This window comes from Pygoscelis adeliae, unplaced genomic scaffold, assembly GCF_000699105.1.
Source record: "Pygoscelis adeliae isolate BGI_AS28 unplaced genomic scaffold, ASM69910v1 Scaffold105, whole genome shotgun sequence".
NCBI classification, from domain to species: domain Eukaryota; kingdom Metazoa; phylum Chordata; class Aves; order Sphenisciformes; family Spheniscidae; genus Pygoscelis; species Pygoscelis adeliae.
In genome coordinates this window covers 1237976-1255686 of record NW_008824807.1, presented here as the reverse complement: position 1 = coordinate 1255686, position 17711 = coordinate 1237976, and the positions used below count along the sequence as shown (strand labels likewise).

Genomic DNA, 17711 nt, shown 5'->3' with positions numbered 1-17711 from the left:
GATCTTTTTCATCCTCTCCTGTTTCAGCACTTGAGCCAGGAGGGGCTTCCCTGGCCCCAGTGCCAGCACAGGGTAAAGGCTGCGACTGTGGGGCAGTTTTAAGGCAGGACCAGTTTGGATCAACCTGAACCACTTTGGATTCACACCCTAAGTCTTCCTAAGATGACAGTTAGAAGCCCTGAATATCTCACCGTATTTCCACTAATTCAAGGCACTCTAAAAATAGCATTTGGGCTCAAGGACTCCATAAACCCTTTCGATATCTTATCCTCAGAGGTGGAGGATGGCCAAAGAGATGAAAGACATTACAATCTCTGGAAACAAACCTGGAGTTCACCTTAGCTCAACCGTTTGTTGGCTAAGAGCCTTTAAAGCATTAAAACTTACTTAACAGACGCTAGATTTTGAGGAACAAAATTTTAGCTGGGGCAAGTCAGCAGTGCTCGTTAAAGTTGGTGGTTAATCTGACCCCAGGAGGTAACCTTCAAACACGGCTGTGTAGAAAAAAAGAATCACACTGGCTCGAGTATCAGAAACACTCCAAACACAATAACCTAAGGAAAGGGTCAGATGATGTGAGCTGAAACCCGTTGCTGAAAGAGGACAGTTTCACCCTGTGAGCCCCTGGAACGATTCCCCCTTGGAGCTGGCTCTGGCACTCATCTTACTGCAACCATCCTCATTCAACACACTGAACTGACGAAAATACACATTTTTGTGGCCAGGGTTGGTCGGCTGATGAATTAAATCTGCTTACTGCGTGACCAGATCACCACCAGGCCACTGGCTGCAGGGGAGTGCAGCGGAGCAGGCAGAGAATGCCGTGGCCAGCCATCACCTCCCAGCAGAGAGCACAGGGCCGGGCGGCTTCCTCCCTCCATCCTCTCTCATTCGCCAAGGAGCACAGCTCAGCTACGGTGTTTTCTCAAAGGCAAGCTCTAACAGGCTAATGGGCCTCAAAAGAGGAAAAATACATGACCGCCATCCTAGCTCCTCCAGAGAGCCAGATTTACAGGCCCCCCTTGGGCTGCAGCAGGCTGTATTTCTTTGAAAGTCAACCTGTTCTGCTGCATATTCAGTGATTGAGTTAGCATCTCCCTTATGCTTCAGCTTCGCTCCAAACGCTCGTGTAATGTTTCCATCGTGGGAATACAAGCAAACTGTAAGATCTCTCCGCCACAGTCCCATTTACTCCGGAGAGCTCTGCTGCCATTTCAGAGGTTAACCCCACGTTGGGAAGGGGGAAAGGAGCTCGGGGAGCTCAGTAGCAGTGCAGCCGTCATCTCGCTTGAGATCTAGCTCTGAGAAAAAACAATGCAACAAGCTCTTCTAGTGGACTCAGTACATTTCCTCTGTTTTTAAATATAGTCCTTCCTGATCTTTTGTTATTGCACGCAGTAGGATTAAAAGACAAAACTGTCAGTTTGCATTGACCAAACCCTGCCGCTGATTGCATGACATCATTTTATTGGCTGACATTACCTTGCCATCTTAGCTAAGTACTAAAACTCCTTGTTACTATTCTTCATCCGTTGGCCACACTAATTGGACTACTACATTATTAGGGTTACTGAATTATTCTCTGTCTCAGATTCATCCCAGTTTATGAGTTAATGCTTGACAAGAAACCGCCTTAATGAATTACATTTCGCTGGGAGGGGAATGAACAAATTGCTAAAGACAACTTTCTGGTTACTCTTTGTATGGCAGTTCTACATCCGAAAGTAAACTCCCAAATTCCAGGTTCCCCCCCTTTTTTTTAAAAAAAACAAAACATATCTACAAGCTTGGCCAGTTTTCATTTTCCCTGTATAATAAAAACAAGAATAAGTTTAGGGGAGTTTTTCCTTATTTTTTTTTAAAAGAAATGTTAAAAAAAGTCCTACATGTGTGTTTTGGGTTTGTTTTTTTTCATAGGCCCAGTTCCACACCAGTGTAACTCCACTGTATTAACTAATGGAAATATATTACATCTATAAAATCTTCATATCAAACCTGTTTATTGCCAGTTCAGGGAATACAACTATTCTCATATTGAAAACTTAAGTCAACAAAAGGGAATGATTTCATCTGAATTAAAATTACTGCTGCGTAAAAAAAAAAAAAACCACAGAGGAAACACTTTGGGACGAATACCTACGTGAATTACAGAGCGAAAATAAAATATGTCCTGTCATCTTCCTCATGGCCCAGACTTCCAAACAGGCAAAGCCGTGTAGATTTACGATCATTTCTCTCCGCTCTCATTTGGACACACAGAGGTAACATGCAGCAGAATCTATCCCTTTTTCATTACTTCAAGGTCAACAGGAGGAGACGGCTGGCTGGCTGAGGAGATTACTACCGATTATTCCCTCGCCAGCCCGCCATTTCTCTCCTGCAGCCAAAACCGCAGGAGAGAAAAGAGGGCTCAGTCGCTGCGAGGCTGACTCGAGGCTTCAGCTGACTGGCTTTCCACATGGCTGCGGGTTCAGAATGATCCTCTTCCCTCTCGCTGTTTTCCACAATGCTAAATGAAGGCATTAACGAGCGAGTTCACAGGCTGGCCTTAACCGCAGCAGGCACGACCCAGAAGCATCCCTTTCTCTGCCCTAAGTAACCGGAGCCTAGATTTTTGCGCACGGAGGGGGGGACGCTAACCTGCCCCCCGGCTGTAGCACATACCGTACCTGCACAGTGGCTGGCAGACAACCTCCACCTCTCCAAGGCTTTCTGAGATAACTACATACTAAAACTACTTCAGTTCTAAAACTTGAAAAAAGGAGAATGAGCATCGAAAGAGAAAATACGCCTAAAACATAAATCACCAGTAATTAGCAGGTATGTACAGCATGAAAAAACCTACAGAAATTTACAGTCATACAGCAGCTTGCCAGGCATCTCATACAACATACACCCTCTATATATTGCACGGAGATCAGCACAACTCTCCACTCTAATATAATAACATTTGGGTTTTAGATCGGTAGCTACGCAACATCACACAGCGTGGCTGTGAGAAAAGAGCAGGGTAAGAAGCAGTGAATGACAACACATTATCCACTTAAGACCACAAACTGAATTTAGGTAGCCGAACTAATCAGTACTTAATTTGACCAAAACTGTTACTATCACACTTCCCCTGGGAGAAGGAATATGTAAGGCATAAACTTTGCACCTTAAGACTTAATGCAATTCATATGAACGCTTTATGCAGGGGGCGGGAGAGGTTTTATGATGAATCCATCCAGCTGCTGCCCAAAATATATCATTTAGGAATTAATAGGAACTAGTTTTGTAGGAACTCACTGGAATCAACCATTTTCTTTGCAAACTGTGCAACTGTCGACACAACCATGAGAGCAAATCAGCTGCAGAAAGACAATGTGAAAAATACGATGCCTATTTATTACTATGGCACTCATGTTTAGGAGGCAAAAGGAGCAAGTCTTACAGTCAGCTATACTGAGGATCATTTATGCTCCTGGAAATGCACAACATTTTATGCGGAACATAAAATATGGTTTTAGTTAAGAAAGCCTGAAGGCTACTGTTATTTATACTAGGTATTTATGATCTTCCAGAAGTTTACTTACACAACTAAACAAAAAAACCATAAGGAGCTTCCTTACAAAAGGAGGATGCCAGTTATTTTTAAGGAAGATATATGAAAGTGCTCTTCCACACCCTCTCCAAGAACACATCCACCGTCACTGGAAGAGTTACTAAGTTGAGCTTCACTAAAGTTTCATTTAAATTACAGTTACGTGTTGACTTGTAATTTTGGTTGGCCATAAGGTCTACGTAACAGTTGCACAGTCGAGCACTAAGACTCTGCTAGCCAGGTTTGTTATGGTCCCAGGAGGAACTATGCTGCTTAAGTTCCTTTTTTATCATACAAATGCCTATCAGGGGTTGACATATCCTGCCTTTTACTTCAAGTGTGTATACATACATATTTTTTTTTTCATTTCTCTATATGAAAAATCCTACTAGGACCTGAGATCACCTTATCTGGGTTAGCACAATGGCATGATTTGCAAAACAGATGGTCCTGAGGACTGCATTCAACTTGTGTTTAGTGTCTTTTTCACCTATAAGACAAGATGTGTCTGTTTTACAGGCATAGCACGGTTTCTAAATAGAGAAAGAAAACCAGAGGAATCCATACTTACACAAAGTAGGGAAAACAGACAATTAGAAGATACCAAAAACATCAACAGCTTATTGAGGAAACCTTTGTATTCTGTGGCTTATGGAGTTAATGTTGCATTTGACAAGAAGTGCAAGTAATTCACATTATCTAATTGTATCCTTTTGTTAATTAAGCAAGTTAAGACAACCCACAACCGTTTCAAACTTGAAATAGTGCAGAAAACAGATGTTGTTTCTCAAGAGAGTCTAGCATACACATGACTGCGGATAACCCATCAATAAAATCTGATGGGGTGAACTGCACATCCCATACTCCCTCAGCAAGAAACAATACAAGAGGAAACTCAAGACTGGTGCTATAAACCTGCATGCATTTTGTTCAACGTGCCAGAATGCGTTGGAATCCTGAGGCACGGCACGAATGAGCTACGCTTCAAGGTTTCAATAACGCTTCCTAGTGCGGGTTAGAGCTCTGAAAGACAGATCCACTACCAGAAATTTGCTCCCCTGCAGTGCATCCGTCAGTCTCAACGCATGCGAAGCTGAAAGGAAGAGCTTTCCTCCCTTCTTCTGAAGAAATCCCTCCAGGTCTCCAACCCTGCCTCCCTTTAGGCACTCTTTATCTCCAGTGTCATATTACTGACACCTGTGGTGCTGGCCACAAACTGGAAGCTGGCACCAGGGGAATTGCAATCCACGGGGTGGGAGAGAGAGATTAACAGTCACCTCACTGCACTGCATGACTGGAGAAGTGAGTGCAGATCTCATTACTGGATCCCTTACGGTCCCTGCACTCTCCATTTACTTGGAAATTTTTCACGAGACTATCGATGCAATGAGGGTAGCGGGTAGGACTCCAGCACCCTGAAGCATGCGACTGTGCAAACACTTTGAGTGAGCGGTCACTTATTTCATCTTCAAACCGGACTGTCCTACACTGCACAGAGGCACTCAGTGTGCACTGAAGAGGGAAGCTGGTGCACAAAAATTAGGCAGCGTATCCTAAGTATCTCCAGGATCAGCTTGTAGCTTGTTCCACAGAACTGGAAAATTCCCCCACTCTGCAGAGCTCTATCACTTCAGAAGCAGCTCATGTTTTGAATGACAGAAGAAAAAAAAAATTACATGAAAATGACAGAAAAGAACAATTGAGAGAACAGTATTGTTTGTCTTAATTAAAAGAAATACAACAGAATGAAATGGCCAAAACAAAATATGCACAATATAGTCTACACACACCCACACACACACACCCCCCATTAAGAGAGGGGAACACCACCCTACCAAAGACTGAACTGACACTCAAGTGACCTTGAGTGCACCTCCTAAAAGCAAACAAACCTCAAACTCTCACATTAGGAAAAGCAGATGCCCAATGGAGGCAAATTGGGGCTTCCTTGGAAAAGTATCAACCTTTAAAAACAAACTAATAGATTCAGCCTTGGAAATGGCAATAATTTCTAAAAATCTACTTTAATAGCTACATAATGCTTAAGAAAATATTATCATCTTATTTTTCATTGCCTGAAAATAACAAGGATTTCTAAAAGCAGCTAAGCAATGATCTTTAGTCAGTGTTTAAATAATGGTTTACTTGTAAGTTTTAATGAAAATTTGCCAAACCTGATGATAGCCCGAGGAGGTAGGGAGAAGTGAAGATCATACTTCCTTCTCAGGAAATCTTTAACAAAAAAGGATCTGCTTGCAATGTATAAGAACAATCACAGTAAGAAACTCAACACATTAGCAGCTTTCAAAATGATCAAAATAAAGTTTGAAAAGATGCTGATGCTACTCTGACGTATGCTCTAGTACTCCTTGCAATAAATGGCTCTGTTTCAGTGGCATGCTGACTGATATCAGGTGCAGAAGTCCATCTGGCATCAATTATTCTATTATCATTGTATCTTACTTTAATGTTTCCACATTCTTGGCAATTGTTCGATTTTGTGAAAGGATTTACAACAACAAAATGCACGGACATTGCTCTTCTGCTATCAGCACCTGGATGAAGTTATAAAAGTACTGAATATTGATTATACAATCCTAATTGACCTTGCTGCCAGGTGCTCGAGTAAGGCAGAAGTAGCTTGTGCCCTGTTAGATCCTCTGAGGGATTACCAGGACCCTATGATTTACTCATCTTGAGCGGAAATAGTCTGAATCCGAAAGTGATCTCCTGGGCACCCTAAGGAAAAAAACAAACCCCACAAAACAGTCCACGTCTGTCCAGTACAGCTTTTGGAGAGACCTGTGGGTCTCATATCCCAAAGGAAGCAGGGGACAAGAGGAATTGGTCAATGCTTGCTCGGCCAAGTTCTTAGTGAACGGGTCAGTGTAATACCACTGGAACTCAAAAAATGTTGCTGTTAGTGACGTGCTGAAGCACCGAAGACCCAGATCCGGCATTTTGCTAGTTATTAAAGAAAATATTTAGGCATAGATGTAATCTGTAAAAGAATGAGCAATTTCCCTAATTAAGTAAAACATTTGTGACTCATACATGACTGCAGTTCCTCTCAGCAGAGTTGTCTCAATTCACTTTCACCCTAGAATTTATAAAACCATACCTGAAGCAGAAGAAAATGATCCTCCTAATAACAGCACTATGGGATCAATATTTTAAATTTTACTTGAAAAATACATCTCTCTCTCTGAGGTAGCACGTTAGATGGTGTTAGTTCAGTGTACTATTTTTCATACCATCCACAACACAGCATGATGTTTCACAGGGTATTCAGAGCTGTTTTCTGCCTTAGATAGGTTACTTGACAAACAAAATACTACAAAAATGAAAGCTACAAAAACCAAACAACCCCCCCCAAACCAAACAACCCCCCCAAAAACACCCCCAAAACAACCAACCACGGAGGAGATAAAGGAGGAGAGAAAAAACAGGGCTACAAATTCCAGGTGACTTGTTCCAAAACACCTCCCTCCATCTCAGCCCACTCAAATCCATTTCCAGGCGTAATTGCTCCCTTGGCCAAGGCCTACATCCTGATTTTCCTTTCCTTCTTGGGCTTTCAACAGAATCCCTGGCAGAGGATTCTCACTCGCTGCCTCTTGTACAAAATCACCTCCTCAGCCAGAAGAAATCCTTCCCTCCAGCTCACTCCTGATGTCAGAGGCTCCCAGGGCTGTTCCCATTCTTGACGAGTGTCCAATATATCAGAGAGTGCTGGAAATGCACCTCTGAGGGAATAAATCCAGAGGATAAAGGCATTCCTCTCATGTGCTGTTTCAGCAACAGGAATATCTGAAGTATCTGATGTTCGTGGGTACATAATCCTCCTGCTTTGTCTAGTGCTTGGGTCTCCTGGTGAGCAGGAGGTGTCCAAGCTGCACCAGCAGCTCACGTTCTGCTGAAAGCTGAGCAGGTTTTGTGGTATTTGGGGAGGAGAGGTCTTGGGTGGACCCATCCCAACTGCCTTGCATTTGCTCAGGGACCAGGCACCCTTCGTTTCCTCTGGAACCTGTTTATTTTTTACCGATTGTTTCTCTAGAAGGGCCATTCCTCAAACACTGGAAGCAAGTCCCACTTTGTGCTCTTGATCTTCACTATGTCATTTTGTTTAAGAGCTTCATAACTTTCAAACGAGACTTGCCTTGCTGGTCAGACAGCCTGACATGTTAACACAGGAAAGCACAGAGCCTCAGTTAGAGCCCAGAAACTGGAGCTGGTGGCCGCAGCAGACTACGTAAAGCAAATATGCATGCTCAACATGCAGTAAACTTTATCCTTCCCAGTAAGCCATGCTAGGAAGAGCATCAGGAGCATCATCCAGTCATTTCAATGACAAATTACAACATGGAGAAATCCCAAAAGATTGTATAACTATGGCAACCCCCCCCACATTTACGTGCTGCCATACTAGCCCCTCTTGCTTACAATTAACTAGATCCACTGACATCTGAGTAAGTCAAGTTCCCTAAGAAACATGTGTCAGACAAAGATGATGTGTGTGTGTGTGTGTGTATATATATGGGAAGAACCACTTCTAGATAAAGTGAAGGGATAATAGCAGAGGACCACTTAAAATTAGTTCTTTTTAATTGTTAAATCACCAAACTGGCTTGGTCTCATTACATGATTTAAACTAAGTGCCAGCGGTGACCTTTATAATACCAAAGGGTGTGAGAATTTTGGAAAACACCTGAAACAAGAGGAGCCAAAAAAAGTGGAAGATGACATGACTATACTTTGCTAATCCCATCTGAGTAGACACAATCTAGTTTTCAGTACTGGGAAACAAAAAAACCCTAGGATATACATTTCACAGGTGCAGTCCAACTTTCCAGTCTGTAGTCATCAGGGGAGATGTCAGAAAGAAGAGCCTGAGGGCTCGTCTCCAAAGAATGATCAACTGTGGTGGGCATCAACAGCATCAATTAGCATCACTGTACCATCATCATGTATTGACCTGGACCTCTAATCTCGTTAGTTCAAGTTTCAATATCTACTTTCTCAAGTCACTTGTTGCTTGGATAAACAATTTAAATGATTTGCTCTTTGCAGCCCTTAACACACATTATTTTGGACAGACTGAAGCAAACAGGAAATAGACAATTACAAACAAGCACCTTACATTATAATTCTGGATGCGGCTGCTTTCTAACCATATGCAATTTCACCCCATCTCTCTCCAGGCAAATTACTGTTTCGATATGCTAGGTCAATGCTACCTTAGCTGCACTGAAGAATTCAAAAATATTTCCTTTCTAATTGTTCCTAACCCAGAAGATCCAGAATGGATCCAGTTTGGCTGGATACGAGGACACCAAATTGTTGAACTGTCTGTGTAAATCAGATATTCTCGGTCACAAGTCCATCACAGACCTCTAGCAGTGCGTATTGTTCAATAGCGTGTCCTCTAAAATCATACTGGAATGTACTGCAGTTCTCTTTGACAAGGAAGCAAATAAAAAATGAAGGATATTACTTAGATCAGCAATTTTCATCCTATAGTCTATCAAACCACTATTTTAAGAGGTCTCCAAAAGGCTACTAAGAAAAGCAGGCCTTGAGTAACCTATGCTGGAGCTCACACTTCTGGAAAATGGAGGAGCATAGAAATTCTTTTGAAAAAGGCCAAAAGCGACTGACTCGTGATGCACTAGTGCCTTCAGAAGAGCCACCTTCTTTGCAAGTTGCCTGAACTGCACTAATAGCTGTAAGGAGAAAGGAAAAAATTCCAGCCATGAATGTGTGACTTAACTCTCTTATGGCAATACTGATTTTCAAAGTTTCTCTAAGGAGATACTAAAACCCTAATTTCTGTTCACTGAGAGAGAACCATGAGTTAACAAGCTGTCAGATAGATTTAATTGTCAAAGGAAACCAGACAAAATTTTGTTATCTGATGGAGAGCACAATCTTCATCCTACAAATGTGTATCCTTACATAATACAATAAAGGTTTATATTTTTATACTTATAAATAAAATAATTTTCAAAGTACCTACAAATATGAATTAAATACATTAAGTACATCTGGGAAATAAATGAAATAAGATCTCTATTTTAAAAGGTGAGTGAGATAGGAGGCAGAAAAGGTTAAATGATTTGCCAAAAGGAGCTGAGGTGTTGCCAGGAGAATGGAATTTTAAATTGGTAACTCTGATTCTCATCTTAGTCTCGTATAACTGAAACTCAAAAATAACTATGCTAAATAGTTACATTGCATGAAACATCTTTTTCTATTATACAATGAAGCCTTTGCATCAGTATTTTTAAGTGAAATACAACTTTCTCCATTTCATAGAATCATAGAATCATTAAGGTTGGAAAAGACCTCTAACATCATCGAGTCCAACCGTCAACCCAACACCACCATGCCCACTAAACCATGTCCCTAAGAACCTCATCTACACGTCTTTTAAGTACTTCCAGGGATGGTGTCTCAACCACTTCCCTGGGCAGCCCAGTCCAATGTTTAACCAAATTTCTCACAGTGTAATTTCTCACACTGTGCTCTGTATGAACTTGCAGTAAGTCACTTTTCTACCCACAGTTTCTGCAATATAGCGAAGGATAACAATATATTCATATAAGCAACAAAAACGTTGTTAAACTGTTCAATTAAAATCGACCATATTTGGAAACACACTTTTTCAGTCTGAAAAACAAAGCAACCCCCAAACAGATGTTTTGTGGGTGGCATTCAGTATTTTTCCCAAATGAAGCATATGAAAGGACCAAAAAAAAGTGGAAGGTAATAATGAATTTCTGCATCCCAACACAAAACAAGTTAACACAACTCTTTTTTGTGTTTTGACAAACATCTAGTACAGCAATGATCTATGGGAACTTCTTCTCAAGCATTAAAAAATGTGTAAAAGTGACACCATCATAGAAAGTTTATTTGCGCACATACACAGTAAATCATAAAAAGACTAAAATAAAGTAACACAGAAATTAAAAACCAGTTAGAATATAATCTCTCTAATGTCAAAGTGAACAAACTAGCAGACAAAGCCATAAGCTTTATTTACTCTTATGGTATAGGTCCCCAGCTCCTCCTAATCAAAACAAGGCCGGTCTATAATGAACATTCATTTTTGGCAAACAAATCATTTACAACTCCACTGCTCAGCCAAAGGCATAACAAACACAACCCGCAACACATCCGCTAACGTTCAGCCTGCCTCCTTCCCTCCCAGTGACCCCACGAATGACGGCCCCCCTGTGATGGCACACTGACCTCGCCTGAAGAGCTGCAATGCCCCAGTATTGTGTTGCTACCCACCTGCCTGGGCATCTTCCTTGAAGAGAGGCTGCTGGTGAGCAAAAGCACTCTCCCTTGGATGCAGCCACGGATCGTGCTGCCGTCTCATCATCAGCATCCCCTCTGGCAGTTGGAATTCCTGTAGTTATTCTCGTTTGAAAATTACTTGCTGTTTATTTGTGGGAAAACTCTGCTTTATCTTTGCTTCCACATTACCTTTCTCCTTTGTCAGACTGCTTAAATGTAGCAAACGTTGTGAATCTTTTTAAATTGATTTTTTGTGAAAGTTATTAATTAATTTAGTTTTTTCTTTTTCCCAGAGAAAAGTAAAGAGACAAAGAGCTTGAGGAACTCAGAGGGAGCTTATTTGTGCTGTCACAAACATGCTTTAATCCCATTCTGGACAGATTACCTGCAGAGCACTTGGTTTCTGTGTCTACTCGCTGCATCACATCTTTACTACAGGTGCCAAATACAATGGCATTGATGTTCTGGATCAGAGCTCTACAGTCAGCGTGGCTCATTCAGGGTCTCGGGCACAAAAGCATATATGACATATGCAGTGCCAGCAGCACGACATTGTTTCTCTCTGGTGCATACGAAAAAGGCTTTACTCTATGCCCTGTGTGCCACTGCATGTCCTTTCTCCCTTGTGCTCCTGCTGCTTTGCTGCAACTGTGCTCGAGCCTGCAGGACAGTGCAGAGCACATGCCTGGCCACAACCAAGAAATACAGGAATGGGAAAAAGTCATCAAAGGCAGAGGAAGGTGGGAAGTATCTGTATCTACTTTGCTGCATTTGTTTGTGAAACATTGCCTTTTATCTTCGTTTGATTCAGTCTAGTAACAAAAGCTCCTAGTGCCTTGCTTTCTACATGCACAGAGCAGCAGGGCATTGTGTACGCACGGAAAACTGGTGCAGTGTGATCAATTAATACAGAAGTTACACACTTGAAATCAGCTAGAAGGCAGGCAGGAGCGTGCCGTATCACGTCAGAGCAAATACACGTGTCCCATGGTTTTGTCTCCTACAGTGGCTGGTGCCAGACGCTTTACGGAGAAAAGCTAAAACTACGGAGGTTGACAAAGCAATCTCCGTTCAACACCGGGAGCTGATAGCTGCAGACTGACCGAATCCTTGAACACTATGCTTAACATTTTTTCCAAATTACTTACTTATATTAATTACAGCCCTGCATATTGTTGATGGCTATAATCTTTTAGAAGTCTTGTTAAATTCTTGGCCTCAATGGCTTTCCTGTGTTAATGACTTCCATATTTTAATCACACGTGAGAAAGTATTTCCTTCTTTTATAGAGGTATTAATATAGATGCCTGGCAACATCTCTTCACAGACCAAAGAAATATTTCAAAGAAAAACTGATTTCCAGGCAGTGTGGAGGCAACTTCAGATAACCTCTAAATTCTGTGTAACAGCACAAGGACATAACACAGGTATGAATACAAGTCTATGAAATTCACAAGACTTCAGCCATTACAGATGCAAATTTTATATGAACAGCCAAGAATTTTTAAGTTGACGTTTCTCAGTAATTCAAATATTAGAAACATGTTAACATGTCAAGAGTCCTAAAACTGTTTCTGTGAAGAAACTGAGAATGATCTGAGAAGCTTTAATTAAATGGAGAGTAACAAAATGGTCAAATTGCTAAAGAATACGAACCTATTGCCAAATTGATTCGGGGATAACAGCAGAGCTCAAATAACAGCAATTAGCTTTATGCACACATTTTAAATCAGCAGCCTATACAAAATACTACACATCGTACTGTGTGCAAGCTGGTGTTTAAAACCAAGTTCAGTATCGTGTTTTCAGAAGGGAATGCCTACATATTAATGTGTGGCCATATTACAGTCTCTGTAACATTCTTCTGCTTTTTAAGATTACTCTCTAGTTACTTACCCACTAATTCAAATTTTAGCTGAAAAAGATACTTTACATGAATTTTCATTTTTGTGGGATCCAGGTCATAATGCAGAAGTAACCTGGATTATGTATGCCTAACAAATGCAATAACCTTCACAATTGAAAAAAATTCTCTTTCTTGTGAATAGTATGGCATTGCTCCTCCAGTTACAACTTTTGAGTTTCAACAAGCCACTGAAGTGGCTGCAATGTCACATGAAAAAGGATCTTTACTTTTTTGTGGATCTGCTGGGATTACTGGGGAGGGCGATGAGAAGCCTGGCAGACACTGAAAATACCAGCACAGGTCAGGAAGTCATTTCTGGGAGCAGATGTTTGTTCTAATTGCGTTTACAGATGGATGCCATACAAGGGGAAGCTGGCATTTAACAGGTACTGTACTCAGACCCATTTCACTGTCATTCAGGCTACTATTAAAAAAACCGAAAACACTCAGTGCGAGAGAAGGGAAAATGATGACATACCACCCAGGGCACAACTCCAAATAACCTAGGAGATGCTCTGTGACATCCTTATTATTCATTTCCTCTCATTAGATTTTGACCCCTGCCCAGCTCATTCTGCTATTTAAGACTTATGGTCTCTGCTAGTGAAGACCCCTTAAAAAGCCACAGCAGGCAAAAGCCAGCCCTTCACACCACTCTCCCCTCAGAGAGGGCTATGGCAGGCAGGGCATAGGAGCCCAGGCTCCTGCACAAGGCAGCACACGTTTACAGCTTCCAGAGCACAGGCACCTGCGCCCAAATTGCTGCCCACAGGGGCACGACTGCAACCCTGCCCGTCTGGCCACACTCCAGTTCACTGAGGGGCTGCGTGAGATTTAAAACTCTGATTAACCAGCAACAACAGTATGGCTTGGAGCAAGAGACGAGACAGACACTCCTGCCGTCCCTCTCCCTCAGCTGTTGCTGCCCAAATATCTGAGTTGCTGCTCAATCAGTTTCTGGACAACTACTTTTGTTCTGGAGTGATAAAAGGCAAACCAAAACCAACAGAGGCTTACCTACAAATACTAAATAGTAAACTATAACCCCTGTGGAGCTGATTCACAAGCAGGTCAGATGTCTCTGCACGCGGGGCACCACCATCCCTCAGAAAGGCAGGGGCTGAGACGGCTTCAGCAATATGATTTTCATTTGCAGACACATGTCTGTCAGAACCCTAAATCTCATACTGTATTACCTTTGTGACTGATATTAAACGTGTCTGGAAAGAATCAAAAGGGCAGTCAATTGTCTTGAATCTGGGAAAATTTAAGAATTTTTCTTACTCAAGTGTCAAAATTATTAACGTAACTTTGTACTTTATAAAGTGGAAAAACTCCAAAACCAGGCAGTGTTCCATGTACCTGCAGTGATAAGTAGAAGAATGTTAGCTACAATATAGCCCTTTAAAAAAAAAAAACAAACCCAACTCCCCTGTAAATTTCTTTCCCATCTGGGAGAATACTGCAATTCCTCATGAAGAATGCCAGCAGCAAACTGTCATGCCGAATTTTCCTCTACAGTATGTATTTGGTTCTGAATCAATCCCAGAGAAGACACCAGACAACATCAAAACAGAGCCTTTAATTGCCCCATAAAATGAAGATGACTTTACCCCCTTACAGCTGAACTTCTATGAATATATCCCTGGAAAATGGTACCCCATGAAACCACTAGGCATTACACTGCAGTTATCTGGGATTCATCTTGTATACCACTTTTTTTTTTTTTTTTTAAACTGTACTGGAAATCATGTTGAAAGGCCTACAAGAAAGAGTATTTTTGGATTACCACGGCTTTTGTATCTGGGAAACAGAATTCAGACCACATCTTCAATGAAATGGTCCATTTGGCCTAAACAACCCAAGGAAAGAAAAAAGTTGCTATCCCTTTAGAAAATGTCATTTTAAAGCATATCAAATGTTCTCCAGTTGCAAGGTATACATAGGCTTGGCTAACATTTCACAGCAGATTCAGTTTACCCAGAAAAAAGCACCTTCATCCTGGGACAAGAATGCTCACAGCCAGATCTACTAGAACAGCCATTCTGCTTAAATTTTAACAGTACCTCATTCCAGCATGACACGTGTGCACGTGTGTGGTGCGCGTCTGTGTATATATGCACCAATTCTCCCATCCCAGTTTCTCTCTTTTTGACTAGGGAGTAAAGCAAGTCTCCCAATTGTGCCCATTTTCTAAAGCACATATAAAGCATTAGGAAAAGGCATTTAAATGATTTGAAATGATTGCTGACAATTCCTTTAGAAAAAGGTGAAAGAATCCGTTCTTGCCACAGATTTCTGCAGCAGCATGTTTATCAGCAATGTAAGGAAGCGTGGTTATTGACTGTCACAGCTTGCTCAGCTACCAGTGTTCCTTGTGCAGATGACTTTTCTACATTCAAATTAGGATACCTTGCTGGTAAAATACATTCATATAATACCATTAAGGCACATCTTTCAGTGAATGTGGCCTGTCTTCAAGAGCTCCCATCCCTTGGCTTATTAGCTTGTTTGTTCAAACTGGCAACTCAGGAACGGAAACAAAGCTCCAGCTCTGAGGAAACACAGTTATGGGACTTGATGATCCTTACGCAACACGGGCATTTTGCTTTACTGACCGACCTAAGCTATTAGGAAGCCTTATTTGCTTGCGCGGACTTGTGGTCCGCACTTTTTATGCCTTGCCACGTAGGAAAGACAAACAAGTGCTTCAAAATGAGCTACCTAGGGCTTTTAATCACAGCTTCTCCTTCTACTCCTGAGTGACTTCAATTCAGCTGGTAAAACGCAGAGCTGCTTGCACAGCGCTCGCGCTTCCATTCAGCCTCAGTGGTGGAAGGCAAACCACCACTTCTTAGGGATGCCAGCTTGTGGGCTGCAATGCCACCTTGGCTCTTTCTCCTGAAATGATGGCCAGACCACAGGCACTAGGATAATTTTTATTTCCCTTTTGATTGAGTGCCTGGGAGAGGGAAGACTAGCCACTGCACTTTGGAGGCACTCATGTGATTTGATGCCTCTGAGACTTTTTTTTTCTTTTCTTTTATACTGGCTTTGACCACTTCCATAAGCTTCAGTATCGCTCTGAATATCTTTCTTCCTCTTGTATATAATCCTTTACAGATTACATGTCCTGTTCACCAGCAGGGGAATATTTGAAGTAATACATCTATTTGTATAGCTGTGCCAGACATTCCTCCTATGCTCTTCCTGTGCTGTGTTTGTAATTGTAGCTGTCTTTCAAAAATTCAATTAAGGGACAGTTAATGAAAATTAATTGAATTAGTCCTCTGACAAAACAGAGCAGCACCAAATAGATGACATATTACAAGTTCATGATGGAGCAACGAGAAAGAAGCAGCAAAGTACTGGTAAGACTCTTCTGCATCCCTCAGAATACTGAGGAAAGATGCTCTAAAGTTGCTTGTTAGAAAGGATGGGATGTGATATACAATGTGAAACAGCTGCTGATTTCTAAATGAGGCAAGAGGGAAGCTAAAAAAAAAGAGAAAGCAGAAAAGTAAAATGGATGCAAGTGTTGAATCCTGGATGTCTCCTCTTTATTCCTAATGGAAAGAACATCTTGGCATTTTTTTGAGGAACAAGGGTGTAAAATATGTCATAATTCTACAAATGAGGGTTAAAAAAAGACTGCGTTCTTTGGATGAAGACAGGCAAGAGAGGGTTCAAATAAATCAATCAATCAATCTGCAACATTTCATCAGAGAAATAATCCTCCTACTGTCCAAACTGTTTTGTTTTCCAGCAAAGATGCAAAAATCCTCAAACACGTTACACTGTGTATCAATTCAACTTTTGTATTTGATTCTATTCCAGCACATCCAATATATTGGGGTGGGGGAGAAAAGAATAAAGGAGGAAGAAGGATGAAAGATATCCTAATTATCAGGAAGGCAGCCACTATGAAGTATGACTAACTTAATTGCCAATCAAAATGAATGTGTGAATATGCACAGGAATTTTATCCCCATGAACGCTTACTAGTTGCTTCTTACTGTAGTCAAAGCATACATATTCTTGACAATGTAACCTAGTTTTGAATGTTTCTGAAATCTGATTTAAATTATTTAATTTACCCTGAAAATACAAATCCAGAACTGGAAGCATCCTTAATTGTATCCTGCCACTAAGGGTGTGTAGGTGTGCAGATAGGTTGGTATGCCCATACAAGTGGGTAGGTATTCTCACTATTCTGAGTGCCTATGAAGGAAATGTTTTCTTGTCAAAAGTAAACTATTTAGAAATAACTCTCTTGCAGTTTTTATTCAATATTTCCCGCACAGTTTCCCCGCCTCGTGCACATAAGCTCTCAGCTTATGATTTGAACTTATACGAGATTTTTACTTTTTTTCTTTCTTTATGGTATCAGCTATCCCAAAGCAAAATGATGAATGACAGGCTGAGTTGACAAGGTCGACTGTTGAAACACTCCCACCATTTCTGGCTTGCTGTACCTGTGGTTCACAGCATGTTAGTCACAGCGTGTGCCGCAGAGTCCATGCATGCCCCACCTCTAGGTTCCAGCGCTATAAATTGAATCTGGGGATGCAGCCAAACAGCTTGAATACAATGCAGGACGTTGTCTTGCTAGAACAGAAACCTTGGGTAAGCTTGCTCAGGTGCTCTGCAGAGAGTTAGCACTGAGAACGGAGCGCGTGGGCTGAGTTTGCCCCAGCTTGCCTTCCCGAGACTTAGCGCATGGCTATTTCAGCAGCCACATTTCCCTTTATGGCAGGGCCTTCCAGAGTATCCAACTGCAGTAATTTAACCTGCCTATAAAGCACGGCTCTGTCAAACACAGCCTTTTCCAGGGAAGCTGGGCTGCCCCTCTGGCGCTCCTCCTTTCAAGAGATGAAAATGACTTTATTTTACAGAATCAAATGGCAAAAACAAAAA

The 17711-nt window shown here is 41.5% G+C and overlaps 1 protein-coding gene across 1 annotated transcript in view; it reads right to left on the bottom strand.

Annotated features, from left to right (window-relative positions):
• Positions 1–17711, bottom strand: part of MTHFD1L (methylenetetrahydrofolate dehydrogenase (NADP+ dependent) 1-like) — a 157618-nt gene that overhangs the window by 7835 nt on the left and 132072 nt on the right. The window lies entirely within an intron of this gene.